The sequence below is a fragment of the Harpegnathos saltator genome, unplaced genomic scaffold, assembly GCF_003227715.2.
Source record: "Harpegnathos saltator strain DR-91 unplaced genomic scaffold, Hsal_v8.6 scaffold176, whole genome shotgun sequence".
Taxonomy (NCBI): Eukaryota; Metazoa; Arthropoda; class Insecta; order Hymenoptera; family Formicidae; genus Harpegnathos; species Harpegnathos saltator.
The window spans coordinates 1,073,049-1,091,507 of NW_020229957.1; the positions used below are offsets into that span (position 1 = coordinate 1,073,049).

At 34.7% G+C, this 18,459-nt stretch overlaps 1 protein-coding gene across 3 annotated transcripts in view; it reads left to right on the plus strand.

Moving 5' to 3' along the window:
- Positions 1 to 18,459, plus strand: part of Lmpt (four and a half LIM domains protein limpet) — a 527,685-nt gene that overhangs the window by 152,751 nt on the left and 356,475 nt on the right. The window lies entirely within an intron of this gene.

Here is an 18,459-nt window from a genome sequence, read left to right on the forward strand (position 1 = left end):
CAGTATGTTTACACCATATATTGTCACTCCAGTTCTCTTGTCATAACGGATGCCGTTGCCGCTCAAACCTATTAGTAGTAGTTTTCAATTATGACAAATCGGGGCGCTTCTTAGTTCATTGTGTCTAAACTGTTTTGTAAGCAACTATATGTTGCTCACTATACTAACTGTAGTAGAATCGGAGCGCACTGTCGAGGTACATTATTCGCCTATTGCGACGGTAGGTTGGCATTTTTTAATCAGGTCGCTGGTAATGACTCATATATGAGTGAAAAAAAAAGAAGTGCCACAGCTGATAATGACTCATATATGAGCACTGTAAATAGCTCTACCAATTTTTTAACGAATTTGCATCAAACCTGATACGCCCATGTTTTTTGGGTTGCCGACTATGGAATCCGGGATCAAATTTGAGAAACTTATAATGATAAATCTAATATAGCCACGCTTAAATATTCAAATTTGTTAGTTTTTGAAGAATATTTGTTAAGATTAATATCCTTATTTGGTTTTATATGGAATTTATAGGAAAATTTTCGGATTATTGATGACAAACCTGGGATCGAAATTTCAAAATGCAAAATGTCAGCTCCAATATGGCAGCTCCAAATGATTAATTTTGTTATTCCACTATAGAGAAAATTATATTCGATACGTTTATTCATATCTTTTTGGATTGCTGATGATGAATTCAGTCGAGATTGTTAAATCTAAAATAACGGATTCAATATAGCGGCTTCTAATGATTAACGATATTCCATTATGGATACTTTTACCTCCATTATTAAGCGGGTGAAATATGTTGAAGGGAACTACTTTTTGCCGAATGATTCTGACGGAAATCATGGATTCATGATAATCATTATCTGCGACTAAAAAATATATCGAATTGGATACGTATATCTATAATGGTGATATTAAAATCAGCCATTTGAAGCCGCTATATTGTATCCGCTATTTCGAATTTTCAAATTTTGTTGAATTCGTCATCAACGACCTAAGAAATCCTTATATGTGTTTATTTGAAAACTTTCCAGCTAATTATATATATCTCGAAAACTATCTATAAATCTCTAATAATCTAAATCTAAATCTATAAATCTCGAAAACTATCAAAGATATTAAAAGAAGCTGAAACATGTGTTCCATGATTTTGAAAGGGGAAGAGAATGGCATTATCAGTTTTTTATTTAGAGGGCATTTTCAAGGTCAGTTGAAGGTCAACTTAATTTTTTTAAATAGAAAGCCCAATTATGTATTGTTTTCTTTTTCTACTAATTAATTTTAACAACTTTTGTCTGAAACATTTTTTTATTTACCTAATATTTTTTGAAATATTTAAGGAAAACTTGGTAACTTTTTCAACTTTTAACTTACGATATCTCGCTAACTATTCGTCAAAAGAAAAAATAGTATCAGACCTTTTTACTTTATTTACTATCAAGAATATATTATCTACCAAGAATATATTACTATAATAATGTCCTAACTTTTGTTAACTTATTGACCTTTGAAAATTTCAAAATTATTAAATTAACAAAAGTTACAGCACTATTATAGTAATATATTCTTGATAGTAAATAAAGTGAGAAAGTTTAATACTATTTTTTCTTTCGACGAATAATTAGCGAGATATCGTAAATTAAATGTTGAAAAAGTTACCAATTTATCCTTAAATATTCCAAAAAATATTAGTCAAATAAAAAAATGTTTCAGACAAAAGTTGTTAAAATTAATTGATAAAGTAAGAAAACATAATAAATAATTGGACTTTCTATTTAAAAAAATTAAGTTGACTTTCAACTGATCTTGAAAATGCCCTCCAAATAAAAAACTAATAATGCCATTCTCTTTCCCCTTCAAAATCATGGAACACGTGTTTCAGCTTTTTTTAATATCTTTCATAATTTTTGAGATAATTATCTGGAAAGTTTTCAAATGAACACCCTGTAGATAAGCTTCCATGTAAAATAAGAAATTATTTGCTCTCGTCAGTTCTGGCACAGAATTGAGTTCGGCATAGAACTGAAAGTTGATTTCGGGTCCATTAGTTTAAATGAGGCGCGAAAAGCACGGTCGCACGTGAGTGACACGTAAACGATTAATCGATTAGTGATCACTCAATAGACATACATGCGTAAATTTGATAGCAAATTCACTGTAGTCGGTGTGTAAAGATTGTATCTTTTGTAAGTGATTCATATGATGCTCATATTCGTCACAGAGAATGACAAAATGGAAACATGAAAGCGACGTGGAATTGCGATATAGAAATACGAGAATAATTATTGTAATTTACTTAAAATAATGTATCATGTAAAATGTAATTATAAAAAATTTAAAAATAACTTTTAGCAAATTTGTTGCAAATTGATATGACAAAAAATTTACATTGTTATATAATGTAAATTTAATGATTAATTCAATGCGGTATATTTGTTTTATAAATATAATAGAAAAATTAAAAAGTTGTCATCATTAATTGTGTCTCACATCATGGCGATCATGATAGTCTATCTGAATAGACACTTTTAGGTGCATTATGTGTAGCAAAAAATTTACATCATTATATATAATGTATAAATTCATGATGTATAACTTATAATCAATAATATATTGTACAATATATCCATAAATATAACATGTTAATTAAACATTGAGAAGTTGTTATCAGTGATTGCGTCATACAATAACAATCATGATAATCTATTTAAAAGATCTGTTTATAACTATCTATTTAAAAATAAAATCTAATTATAAAAAATATGAAAGCAATTTTTTTGTTAATTTATTGCTATACCAATATGAAAATTAAACGAATTTTATCATATAAATATCACTACATAATGTGACAAGAAATTTATTTCGTCTTATGACGTAAATTTAACGATTAATTCCATACAATTCATTGTATTAAACTTTCCGGACGATATTCCTCAAAGTCTTCTGGACGAGTACCGATCGTCATTTCTTTCATCTTCCTAAAGGGTTAACGATACATTTCGTGATATCGTTGCAAATATCCCCGTAATAAATAAGGAGATGTGCAAAAGCGTGCCAGCCGTTTTCGCGTTCCGCACGATTTAAGACGACGCGAAGAGCGTCCTCACGTGGCGAGTGGCGAGCGCATGTGCGTGCCCTCTCTCTCTCTCTCTCTCTCTCTCTCTCTCTCTTTCTCTCTCTCTCTTTCTCTCGCACTTCACGAGCAGTGCTATTCTTAAATCCGGCCACCTATCGCGTTTTTAAACGCAGTAAACACTGATTTATGACAATCCACCTCCTTCCGAAGGCACGATAAAAGACTATTCTCGGTTCCAACCAATAACGATATTCCCTACGACACTCCTCGTCGGGATCCATGGGTCCCGCTAAGTGCCGCCAAGGCCAATCTTTCGTTCTTTCCGCTGAAACGACTCGCGCGCGTCCAACAAATGTGACACAAATCGCGTAATGCGATATACTTATCGTCAATAATGCTTGGTCACTTACTTGAGGTAGGTCTGTTAGATATTCCAGAGCATTCTAGCTACATAATGTGTGACGTCATTAAATTCCGTAAGTAAAGAAATTGTTTCGGAGCACGTGCAATGTTAGCTTGACTGCGCGTTAAAGTTAGACTTCTGCACAAATGAGAATTTAATTTAATCAAAAAGAGGCGATGAAGAAAGGTAACTTGAAGTAAACTTGAAGTAAATGTTTCTTATCGAAATATTTCTAGTTTATCGTCGTCTTATCGTTTTATCATGTAATTTAATCTTTGAATGATCTAAAGTTTTAAAGAATAATGTGTAGCATTGGAAATATGAAATTGTATAACAGTTATCGTAAAAATTGATTTGGCAGCTAAATAAATAATGGAAAGCTTAGAAAAAAAGAAAGAAGCAGAGAGAAGAAGACAATCAACGTATTAAGAAATGTTATATAAGATTTAGTAATTAATTCTTTCCGATTTTCGACAATTTTCAATAGAACAAGATTAATCAGTGAAATATTCTCCTATTGTTATCGACGACCTTACGCCATTTATTGGACAGTTGCCGAATCCCATCACGATAGAAACTTGGTGGCTTTGAAGCTATAAAGTTATCAATGAAATTTCGTACGTCGTTAACTATCGAAAAATGTGTATCAGATAGTGCGTGTTGTTTAGTAAATGGCCTTCTTTTCTCAATTGCATTACTCAAACTCATCAATTGCTCTTGGTAAATCTCTGCTTTAATGGTTTTGCCTGGTTCCAAGAGCTCATAATACAGCATATCCCACCATATACAGAGAAGAACTTCTTTTCGAAAAATTTGGGTTTTGCTGTCAACGTTGTCGGTTGACCAGAGCTTATCCATGATTTTTTGTGTTTAAGATTTTCATATATAATCCATTTTTCGTCACCAGTTACGATTTGGTGCAAAAAATATTTTTTTGCTGTCTGACGAGCAAAATAACGCGTATGACCAATCGGCGATTTTTGTTGTCAATGGTTAACTCGTGTGGAACTCACTTTCCTTCCTTCTGTATCTTTTCCATACGATGTAAACGATCGCAAATAGTTTTCTGCCTTACTCCCAGCTTTCCCGCAAGTTATTGTTATGTTTGTACCGTATTTCCATTCGGTAAATTTTGCAACTTCTCGTTTTCAAATTTTTTGGCTGATCAGGGCGTAGTTGATCGTAAAGATTAAAATTACCATTTGGAAAACGTTCAAACCAGCTTTGACATGTGTGGTCGGTCATAACATTTTCACCAAAAGCAGCATAAATCATTTTGGCTGCTTCAGAAGCGTTTTTATTTAAATGAAATGCGAAATTCATCGCGTATCAAATATGTGCTTTGTTGATAACCGTCGTGAATACTACTGATGATTTGAGCTTATGTGCATCAAATGCCAAATTATGTGTCACCTCAAAAAGTTTAATGTCAACACTTTAAAACCACAAAAGAGCGGGAGAACATTCAATATCAAATTTTATTCTGGCCATGTAAATTTTATCGGAAAGAATTAACTACTAGATCTAATATGAATAAATAATTGATAACTCTTCGTCATCAACAACGGAAAGTCTTCTTGAACGTGGTGTATCTTTAAATGATTTATCGCTAGAAGAATATTTTTTAAACTACTTATATGCAGTTCATTTTTTAGCACATGTTTTCCATATGTTACGTATATCTTACGACATGTTTCTATAGCTTTTGATTCGAATTTAAATTCATAAAGCAAACAAGTTCGATTCAACAGACATTTTAAAAGTGTGAATAATTAAAAACCAAGAGACCATGTCATGGCAAAGTTCATCAATTAACTCATGTAAATCTGTGTTATATAATACGCATAAACACGTCCGACAAGTCTCAACAAGATTCGACAAAAAAATTCGTTATATCGAACTCAAACAAAAATCACACGAACTTTTTTGATCACTTAATATAAGGAGGATAATGTCTCGAAAAATATAGGTTTCTTAAAGTATTTCAGAATAATTAATGGTGCTTTAAAATTTCTTTATAATTTTATAACTTTTTGTAATTTAAGATTATTATGATTTATTATAATATGTATTTATTATCTTTTTTATTTAGAATACACATGTAAGATATTTCATATTGCGCATGTTCTACTACGTTTCCAGAAAATTGTTTTGAAAATTCGTCGTTTTGATATTCTATTCGAATTTCGGGATTACGATTTTCTTATTTTTCGAACTTACAAGTATGTTTTTTTTGAAGAGAGAATTAATTCATAGCCATTCACTACAAAATTGGAAAGAGAGTGTATCTCTTGCGAACAGTTATTATTTTTAGGTATCTCGTAATATGATTTCATTGATTGTCGCGACAAGATTACTTAGTTATCAATTAATTACATTTACAATTAATTACAATTAATTACATTCACAATTAATAAGCATTCTTAAAGCGCCACCGAAGAAAAGATCCACAGTAAACCAAGACGTTTAGTACACCTATATATAGATTCCATATTGTTTTCCAACCAGATTTAGACAATCACGAAACCGATACGAGCCAGTGCGACGCCGCGACTTTTCCCAATGTCGTAATTGATAGCCGGCTTCTCTTAATGATTTCGCGACGTCCGCTAAATGAGCGCCCATTAATCTTAACAATGTCCCGGCCATTACTCTCGCTTGAAAAAGGAATTCGCGTTTCCACGTGTACTAATTGCCCGCATCGATCACGCTCGTTATTTTCCGGCTAGTTCGCAGCCATGCAGGCGACGACATTCGCGATTGTCTTTCTCTCTTCCCCCTCCCTCTCACTCTCTCTGCTTTTCCGTCTCTCACCCGCTCGCCCGCTCGCGCGCGCGCGCGCGAGTAATAATTGCACGATTGGGATTATTACGCGGCCGTCTCGCGCAGGTGTGCTGCGGTGCGTGTGGGTCTCGTTCACCCACGCGACGCGCAGTGAGATCACCTTTATACTTTAACTCCTTAGTCACAGCCGCGCGCACCGGCCGCTGTCACGTCGCCGGACGAAAAATAATGCCTTTGCAATACGCGGACACTCACCAACGAAAACGTTCCTGTACCCACGCGTTCCTTGACGTCACGCTCCGCATATTTTTTCCGGCACGCTCCACTCGCGAAGATGGAATTTAATTAGGGACCAGATTACTTGCGATTTCTTCGCGATCACGCCTGATTTCTTCTTCGTCCGACTTTCACGTCGGACGCGAATTCGAAGGCGAATTTGGTGGATAGGATCGTGTTCAACGTAGCGTAAAGGATCCGCTGGACTCGTTTGCGCTGAGAATAAAAATGGCTAAACACCTACGAAAACGTTCCTGTGCCCACATGCCTTGACGTGTCACGCTCCGTATATTTTCCGACACGCTCCACTTGAGGATGGAATTTAATTAGTGACCGGATTACTCGCGATTTCTTCGCGAGCATGTGTAATTTCTTCTTCGTCTTTTGCATTGTACGTTTATAAGAAAATGAGAAATTTGGAAAGGTTAAGTTCAAAATAGCGAAAGAAGGAAATAGCTTATTTCATATATACGAGGGTAATCCCAGAAGCACCTGACCTAACAAAGAAAGCACAAAAAATTTGGGACAAAATATCTTTATTTCTCTACATAGTCTCCTTTTAACTCAATACACTTTTCCCAGCCATGTTCAATAGCTTCGATACCCTGTTTATAGTGAGAATCGTCGAACTCCTCAAAATAGCCATCAAGCCACCTTGGTCCATTGTTTTGACTGTTCCTTCGTCTCAGGTGTGAAGTGATGGACCCATGTTTCATCCATGGTTATGAATCGGCTTTATTGCTGCGAAACTTTGCCAAATACTCGATTGAAACATCCTCACGACGCTGTTTTTGTTATAATCACGGCATCCATCTTGCGCACAGCTTTCTCATGTCCAAATTTTCAGTCAATATGCGATGTACAGCACTTTTTGAAATGCCTACCATGTCTGCTAACTCGCGCACTTTCAGTCGATGGTCATCCAATACCATTTTGTGGATTTTTTTCACCATTTCTGGCGTGGTCACCTCATTTAGTCGACCATTGCGATGTTCGTCGTGGCAGCCCGTACGGCCACGTTTAAACTCTGTCATCCAATATTTTACTGTTGTAAACGAAGGAACAGACTCCCCCAGAGTAGAATCTAGTTCCGCTTTGATGTTGGTTGGACTGAGGCCTTTCAAATGAAAGTATTGTATCACATAACGATGATCAATTTTTTCTATTTTTACAAATTCACTGAGAGCGTTCACTATTGATGGCTGCCAAACAAATACTAAACAATCCATCTATACGTCAGGTCAGGTACTTCTGGGATTACTCTCGTAGATTAAGATAATTTCCGATACAGAGTATATTTTTCTGTTTGACGGAAATACGATATTTAAAGAAAAGAGAGTGAAGAAAAGAAGATTCAAGACTTTATGGACAGATAGTATTTACAAAAATGGAGGTAAAAAGTCTTAATAATCATAGGTCGAATAATTAATATTGTCGGAATTATGAACAATTATTTGTTTTAATTAAAGCAAGTGACCTATTTGCTTCTGATGCTCATAGTTTACATTTTTTACATATCTCTCTTCACAGTTTTACATTTTCTACATATTCTCTTCCTGTATTTCTACACGCTTCACATCTTCGTATCATAGAATTGCGAAATCTTTCAAAAATTTTTGATTTTACTCTAACTATGTGACGAGCATTTTATATTATATGATGTAATTCGTTTATGTCAATTATCGGTGAAGACTGTGCTCTCTTAAGAAGTCCTCATAAAAAAAGAAGATTTTTATGGGGATTTAAATCAAGAAATTTAACCACGAGATTTAGATCAGGAGAGCTATACGATCATAAGACTGTCCATCCCCTCCAATCTGTTTTTCACCAAAATTATTTTCACGATTATTTGTTGGTTATTAACAATCTTAATTATTCGCGAATTTTACGATTGTGTCTATACGTACGCGATAGGACTTATAAAAATTCTCATCGATATATACAAGTGTTACACGCATTTATGTATTATTAAGTTACATTTCTCGTTTTTTTGAACAAGAAATGTAATTGGAAAAAAAATTGTTATAATATATAGTTATTCATGTTGGTGATATCGATTTTGAAGACGCGCATGTCTCGCATTAGAAATTTCCAAGATAAACTTGTAAAAGGTTAAATTAAAAGTAGCAGGAAAAGCCTGCAAGACTGCTCGAGACGAAAGTGTTTCTGTATTCTCATTCTTATGTCACACTCCGTATGCTCTCCTATATTTTTCATTCGAAGAAGAGTATCAACTATCAACGACATTTGTCACTCTCGATATGTTTGCAATTCTATTCTCGCGCACGTCGGAAACCTCGCCGAGGGCGAGAGTTTTGAAAGGGCTGAATTCGAGTGTGACAGCGAACATGACGTTGTTGCGTGCGAACGCGCCAGGTTGACAAATTACCCCGGCAGTCGGACACTTCAGATTTGTACCTGTGCACACACGTTGTCATCGCACGGGGTTGTTTTAATTTACGAACACGCGAGGATATCGATCGATGGAACGTATTCGGCAACGAGCAGATCTCCAAAGATCATAAATATTGTATACGGATCTTTTGTTTAAACCTTTTTCTCTTTTCGTGGTGAAAATAATCGACAAACATAATGAACATAAAAATTGGTTCGGTCTTTGAGAAATTGTGGAAATAGAATTTTTGCTGATTTCCTACGACTATGTTCTACATGGAAAAAATCTAACGATTTAATTAGGATTCAGTCTGATTTTTCAAAAAATTATGCACTCTGGCTGAGAAATTTACGGAGATTTAGATTAGACCCGTAATATTTTCAATATGTGATTATTTAGGTGAAAGACCCAAACAGATCTTATTCGCTCTCTCTAACACTTTTCTAAACTTTCCTTTTGGTTTTCGTAATACATTAAAATTGTATAAAATATATGAAACGTTTTCTTCTATACAGTTTAAAAATACAAATATATTCTATATGTATAATTTTTAAAAAATGTAAATAAAAGCACCTCAAAGCATCTCACTTCTTTATTCTTTATTTTTATCCTATATAAAATTCAATAATTGGTATAAAAATAAGATTTTTCGAAATTTAATTTCGTTAAAGAATACTTACTTTATCCATTGAAAGAAATGTGAGTTTCTACAGTGTTCCTGTTTCGATTCTAGCTAGCTAAAATATATGTTTGGAATAAGATTTAGGTTCTCAAGTGATATCGTAGCGAGATTTAGAACAAATTTAGACACGCTAACTGAAATCTATACAATTAAAAAGGATACAAAGTTCCTGTAGATATTCAATTCACAAAATAAGAAAGGGTTTTGGTATGTGAGAGAAAATAAACAAGTTAGTTTTGGAGATATTTATTTACACAAAAGCTTCTTCTGAACTAGGCTTTATGGGATCTCTATGCTCTATAAGAATTTAGAAATCTACATAGAAATTTATGTTGTATGACAGGGAATATCTTGAAGAATTTCTATATGAAATTTTTTTGGTTCAGTTTCGATGAATCATCGTATAAATCACGAATAGACCGTTCTTTAAGACCCAGGTTTTATTAATCTTAATTTATGTCATTAATGATGTAGTTTTTTTTGTACAGATATGAAAGCCGCGAAGATAATTTCATTATAAAGTGCATACTCAGTTCCGCAACAGCTACGCCAATTAAATGCAATTGGTGCAGCTGTTGTGGAACTGAATATGCATTCCGCAAACGGAATTCTAATGATTCGGTCATCTTCTGCGTTATACACATTTCCTTCGCGAAAACCATTAATGTGGTTTTACTCTTCAACTTTAGGCTGCTGAAAATGGCCGAGAAAGTAACCGAAAGAAAATTGTGACAATAATAACGGATCACATCGATGAGCTCAATATTTGAAATCTAAGGTCAATTTTGATGTTATAATCTTGGACAGGCTTGAATTTTTTTATCAAAACTGGAAGGTCTGATCGATCCTTTTCGATTCTACTAATCGACAGTCTCTATTTAAAAATGTCCCTTTCCCACTTTATTATTTGAGCCAGGAATTTTCATTATTTTTAAAGTTTCTGTTTTAATTCACGAAGTAAACAATTGTTTACCATGTGTTTGAGACGTTAAGTAGGAGCTTGATTTCCATATAAATTAATTCTTCATGTTCCATTAAAGTGTCCACTAAAGCAAATTTGTAAATTTTGATATCCCGATATGCCGATTCAGTTTGCAATAACAATAAAATTGTGCTAAATTCAAAAAAATTACAGACTATACACCTATTACTGATAAATTAATTCCTCTTTCGCTCAACTTAATAATATTTATGAATATATTGCCAGTATTGTGCAAGATGCACTTATCTTAATGTTATTACAATCTTCTTAATATTATTAATATGATTATTAATGATATCAATACTTAATATTAATTAATTAATTAATATTACTAACTTATTGATATATTATTAATTAATTAATATTAAATTAATTTATATATAAATAATAATATTAAATTTAATGAACACTAAATTAATTGTATTAAATAATTGTATTAAATTGTATTAAATATTAAATTAATATAAAATAAATAAATAAATTTAATATTAATTAATTTGCAATGCGAATAATTAATGTTAATTAATTAGTATTATAAATTAAAGTTAATTAATAATTAATATTATAATTATTACTTAATTATTATTGTAATCTTATTATTATTATAATTTTCTAGATACCACATGATAAATGAGGGGAAGTTGAGGTGCAAAGCAGGAGCACAATTTCGACTCGGAAATTCCATAATTCTTATGTATATACACTTTCGCCATATTAAGCTTACCTTTACGAGATTACCTTTGGGAATATGTCGCGTCGGTTCAAGGATGAAGTAGGAGGTGCACTTAAAAGCGTCATCGGATTTGCAGGTAATCTGGGAGCGGCCAGTTTGTAATCTCGCAGGCCGGTTCTTGGTTCGTGTAATTTGAGAGTTTCAGCGAAAGGGTAGGCAGTGACATTTCTGCTAAATATCGTGCTCGCCCTGTTACCAGCTGCTGCGGCAAGAGGGTTAAATCGTTTAACGGTGAAACCGTGAGGCATTTGCTAAACAAACCGAAATCCGAGAGACCTTTCTGAGGATTCCGCGGTATTTTCGTGCCGTAAGAAACACTTTCTTTCATCTTCCCTCCTTTCTCGGGTGTTCAGAGGATGCCTCTCGCGTCTTTCCCGTCTTTCTCGCTTGCGCTTATCGAAATAAATATAGAGTATCTCTTCTCCCGAGGACGGAGAATGAATGTGAAGACTATGCAAGTGAAGTTTTCTCGGCGCTGCAAAGTTTCGAGCAATTTTCTCGATGTATAACTTGATTTGAACTTGATTTGAACGATGTATAACTTGATTTGAAAGTCTCTCGCAAGCGTTTCATTGAAATCCAACGAGTACTAGCGTACTAAGAGACGCGATAGAGTGAAATCTTACCACAGTGATAATTAATCCTGCATAGAGATTTTCTCAGATTTCGCCAGATGTTGTATAGGTATAATCATATAATAAGATAAAGAAAATCTTTTCGCGTAATTAAAAATTGGAGAAATTAATTTTCTAGTTTTTCTATTATTGGCTATCCCCGTGTATATAGAAATTACTCAAAGCTTTTTTCTAGACACATCACAAATTCTTTTCAGAATATCCTAAATTGTCTTAAAATAGATTATCCTACTAGGATACTACAATCGGAAATCTTATATTTTTCTGTCTGGAATCAAATTGGAAATATGCAAGCTCGCTCTTTTCTAATTGATGAATCAACCTTCTTTCATGGAATTAAATAGAGAATCCAGTTTTTACATTAAAACTTATAGACTAAAAGATGAAAAGGTCTACAAATTAAAACTTCAATATTTATATACCTTTTTTACAAATTATTTATACCTTAAAATTTTTATTTATATATTTTATTTTATATTTTCCAAACATTTAAATTTGCAATTGTATCCAATATTCTATTACTGTGATCGAAAAGTATCGGGAATAGTTCAATAAAACGCAAGATTTAAATTTGTTCATCAAAATTTATTTCGTCTCTTTCAAAGTAATCCTCTTCCACTGCAGTGCACTTATGCCAACGTTTTTTCCAATTCTCGAAACATGCTTTAAAGTCACTCTCAAACGTGTGTTAGATAGATGAATATTGGACATGATTTCGTGAAACGCTTTTAGGACTCGCAGCGAATTTTCTTTCATAGTACCAATCGATTCAAAATGGTGACCATGAAGCGGAAATTGTAGTCGTGGAAATAGGAGAAAGTAACACGGGACCATATCAGATGAATACGGAGTTTGCGGAACCGTATTTGTAGAACTTTTGGCCAAAAATTCACGAACAACAAGAGCATTGTGGGCAGATGCATTATCGTGATGCAAAATCTATGAGTTACATCTTGTAATCTATAAGTTACATGAGCATATCTTCCCACAAATCAGGTCGTTTTCTACAAATTGCTTCACGCAAACAACGTAAAACGCTTAAATAATATTCTTTGTTTGACAGTTTGGCTAGTCGGAAGGAATTCGTGATGTACAATATCACGATCGAAGAAAACAATCAACATGTTGAACATCTTGTATTGTTCGAAAACTCTTGTTTTTGATAGAGAGCACCAAAGGCTTTTTGCAACATTTGCAACGTTTTTGTAGCAGTAATTTCGTTGCAAAAACAAAATTTAATGCACGTTCTTTGCTCAACCACCAGAGCAAAAATTCTTTACACACAAAACTAGCGTTTATCTGTAAATGAAAACTGACAATGACATACGGATTGCTGCTAGATGTCGATGGAAGTCGTACCAATCTAGAAAAAAACACAACAGCGCCATCTTACACGCGCGCAGTTTAAATGAACCATTTCCGATACTTTTTGAGTTTTAATCACAGTAGTATATGCTTTATTTAATTTTAATGTAAAACGAATGAAAACTTTTAGACACATGAAATGGGACGGTTGAGTTTCTTGTTTAGAACTGCGTGTTTGTCATATTTATACTTCCAATCTGAACCCGCAATACATAAGTTTCTCAAGTAGAATTTATAATTTTTGTGAGAAATCAGAATGAATATCGATTGGATCCTAAGGAATTTTCTTCTTGTGAAATGATTCATATCGAAAGTATCGTCGCTTATCCTCCATAAAAAATAACGCGGTACCGTTAGCGGCAGTGCACGAAGAAAACGAACTAGAGGACGCTTGTATGTTTATCAGCCATTCGACGATATAATCGGCTGATCTCGAGGAAAACTATTTCTGGTGGTCGCGGAACGACGCGATCATACCCACGTTTATCGCGTCTAATGCTCCGGCGTTAATAGCCTTGTCACGAGTTCTGAGTGCCGCGTCGTGTAATAGAGACATAATCGACTTAACTTTACGCTCGACTCGCTCTCGCCCGAGAGATCGCCCCTCTTAATATCACGATCCGAAATAATCGTCGAGGATCTTTGATCTCGACGCTCGCGCTCGAGCGCGTTTACGGTTTTCCTCACGACCGTTTCTACGGCGGAATTGCATCGTATCGAATTTAGATCGCGGCATACGCGCGGCGTCGGTCGTTTGCAAAACAGTCCCGCCGAATAACAACTTGGATGTGGCATAAACAGGATAATTCTTAACTCAAGCGATGTCCATTAGATGGATGAATATTGCATGTGGTTTCAAATACGGCAACGACTTGACAGCGATTTCGCGCAGCTCTGAAGAATACCGAGTCGAAAACTGCCTAAGATTAAGAAAAGTTTCAAGTCGCTGTATAATAATTAATATATGTAGTATATTATTATATATACCTTGAATAACCTTGAAAAGTCCAGTCAAGATCAACGTAAAAATCTTAAATGGATACCCCACAGTTTGTTATTACATCATCTTTTTTTAGCAATTAATTTGAACAACTTTATCTAAAATATTTTTTCATTTGCCTAATATTTTTTTAGATATTGAAGGAAAACTTGAAAACTTTTTCAATATTTAATTCACGATATCTCGCTAACTATTTGTCAGAAGAAAAAGTGGTACTAGACTTTTTTGCTCTATTTAGACTCAAAAATATATTTTTATAATAGCGCCCCGACTTTTGTTAACTTGCTGATTTTTGGAAATTTCACAACCATTTACCACGATGTCCTTCACAACCATTTACCACGAGTACATGACAACAACATCAGTCACTTATAACAATCTAAATAATTGCAATATGCTTGAAAAATGTGTATAGACCGTTCTGCAGACGAGTGTAATATATATACATACATATATACATACATATATACACACATATGCACCTACGCACACACACATATATATATACAGGGTGTCCGGAATGTGATTATTAATATTTTATGTACTGGTAGAACTCGTTAAAACAATTAAAAAAGTCCTGTGCCATTTTACAATTTTTTCAATATTTATTCCGTAATTAATTAAAATGTGTAAACGAATGAGCGCACGAGAAAGCGACAGGACGGGCTCTGTGTATAAAAAGATGGCTTACCTCGTGCGGCGAGAGGCAACCGTAAGCGACAAAAGGCGTGTGCGCGCGACGAGAAGCGAGCGAGCGCGAACGACAAGCGAGCGAGAGCAAGCGACAAGAGGCGGCCGCCCAGCGCTCTCTACGCGCTCATTGGCTCACATGTTTCAATTAATAACTCGATAACTATTGCCAATTTAACATCATGGTACATGACTTTTCTTCTCGGCTACACCTAATCTACCAGTACACAAAATATTAATGATCACATTCCGGACACCCTGTATATTGTATATATTCACACACACACACACACACATACACGCGCGCGCGCGCGCGCACGCACACGCACACGCACACACGCACACACGCACACACGCACACACGCACACACGCGCACACGCAAACACACACACACACACACACACACACACACACACACAGAGTGATACATTTTAATCGACAATCGGGAATATTTCGTCAGGTTAACCAGATCGCGAAAAATGTTTCAAACAAAAGTTGTAGAGTTCAGAGGTGCATTCAGAGAAGGACATTTGATAGTGACTTTGGCTTCACCTTGGATTGTCATTTGGTGAAGGTTACGTAAAGGTCAACTTTAAAATCCTAAATGGAAAAAATCCCCCATTTTTTATTGCATATTCCTGTAGCTCTTCGAACCTTTTTTAAAACACTACCTACTTTTGACTTTTGCATAATCTATTCCTAAGATATGAAACTTCAAAGTAGACATGCTGCCGGCATTCGCATTACCCAATGTACATCGCGGGGAAGTTGCTCAGTTGGATTTGTCCATCATAGTGGCCCTAAAAAGGGCTGATTTTGTGTGTGTGTATATATGGGAGGGTGAGGGGGCTCATTCATCATAGATGTTCGAAAACGCCGCCATCGACAGCTCGGCACACTCGAAGTCGCTTTTCGAAACTTTCGACGAGTTTCAGAAGAACATTTGCTGGAATCGCTCGGCACGCATTTTTGATGCGATCTATCATATCCTGTCGCATCATTAGCGGTTGACGAAACACTGCATCTTTAAAAAATACCCAGAGATAAAAATCCGGAGGTCGAGTGATCTTGGTGGCCAAATTGGATCATCCCGACCGATGAGGGAAAGTAGCATCGAGGTGATTCCTGAAGGAAAGTAAACTATGATACGAACTGTGGGGTCCTTATCTTTGCTGTGATACACACACACACACACACACACACACGCACGCACACCCACACACAAAAGAGGTGTAAATCCGACCGGGCAACCTCCGCGTGGTACACGTTGGGTAATGCTAATGTCGGCGGTACTATAACTTTCACGCCTCATAACTCGAAATGTATTTAACAAAAACATATTTAATTACAGTGTTTTGCTCTCGAAAGCTCTCGAGATAAGCTACATGAATATGCAATGAGAAATAGGGATTTCTATTTAAACTTTTTTAGTTGACTTTCAAATGACCTTCAAATTTAGCTTTTAGATCAAAGTCAACGTCACCATCAAATGTTCCCCTCAAAATCCTACAACTTTAGTATGAAACGTTTTTCTGTATCTTTTATATTTTTAAAGATATTTGACTGTTAAAAATAAAATGGGACACCATATATATATATATGTATATATGCATGTATAAATAAATAGGAATGATTAAATTGTAAACATACTTATATTACACAGATAATTATGTAACTATATATGCATAATTATGTTGTAATACATATTATTATCCTATAATTAATAATGTGTGTACAAATACATGTAAAGAAATAAGCAGAAAAATATAAGAATAATATAATAATAAAATGTAATAAAATAAGGCCATGATAAATAGAACACATTACAACTTTGAACACAGACGTCCAAATTTACTATGCAGTTGGTATAAGCCTTCAGTTTGGCCACTTATTTATTATTCGAATTGTTATTTGAATGCTATCACATCTTGTAAACTCATTGGTTATGAAACTATACGTTTATTTTTTATTTAATAGTTCAAAATCTCAAGTTGCATTCTGTGAATTCTTGGTCTTTGACCACCCATTATTGTTAATATGTCAAATATAATTATGTTTAATTTATCGCCCTGATTATGTGCAAAGTTCGCAATCTGAAACAGGTTATTTTCATGTTTACATAGGATGACTGGGATCACTTGAAAATGAAAAATCTGATCTGATTAACCTCCATAATTTTCCTTTTTCAAAAAGGTCCTGGACATCTTTTATATCATAAGCCTTCCTTTACAAATTCATATTTATTCATAATTTTAAGCTGCGACGAAAAACAAATCATCATTAATATATTGTGTACTTGAAAACGAAATGTAAATTCGTTAAAAAATATCAGATACTGTACTAAAGAAAATAGAAAATACACGTCATATTGATATGTTCATCGGAATATACATTCATTATCATATCACTTAACACTTTCATGCATAAAGGAGCATTTTTCTACCTATAAATTAGAAACAGTGAAATTATTAGTTAATAGAAACATACTTTCTTGCAATCAGTCACTCCAAGCACATATGAAAAAAATAATCACCAACGTATTATTTCAAAATAATTTTCTATGATATATTTCAGAACATCATGCTTTCCTATATGTTTCTTTATTATAACACGATATACAGTCTGTAAAGTAAGAGCGTGCACGGGTTAATGTGTAGAAAAATTTATTTTTAATGATTTTTATGTACATGGATTTGTTGTACTCCATGAGAAGAAAAATGCTACACCATTAATAATGAGTCCAGTCACCACCGGCATTGATAATTGCCTGGCATCTCTGAGGCATACTTTCCACTAAGTTGATTGCGTATTCGTTCGGTAAAGACCTCCAAATGAGACGATTTTGTCGTGTCAGCTGCTTCAAAGTGCACACCCTTTTTCCCGAAGCTTGTGCTTGAGATATGCCCACATATTTTCAATGGGATTTGCATCTGGCGACTGCGATGGCCAATCAAGTGTGACGATGCCAGACTGCTCTTTCCACTCGGTGCAAAACTTGCTCCGGTGTTTTGGGTCGTTGTCTTCCTGTAAGATCCAGTCCTCGTTTCTTTTTTATGAAGCATCGTTCAACAATCGGCAACAAACACTTCTCATAAATTTTAAGCATTAAGGTCGGGTTCCGCTTAAACAAATTCACAATTTTTTTTTCCATATTCGGCGTCACTTTGCCTATCGAGCCACGTTCTGACAAGTCATCGACATTTTTGATCTTCTTATATTGTTGAACCCACTTAGCGACGAACGATTTTGACTTTCCCATGTATTTAGCAGCCACTGCATATGACATTTTTGGTCCTTTGGGGTGGGAACAAAGGAACACAGCCTCGTAGCGCGATGCGTATGTGGCACTCATGGCGGTTAACGTGTTTCTCAGGTTAGATTTCGACACCAACTGAATCTTTTGTGACAAAGCATTCACGATAAAGATTTCATCT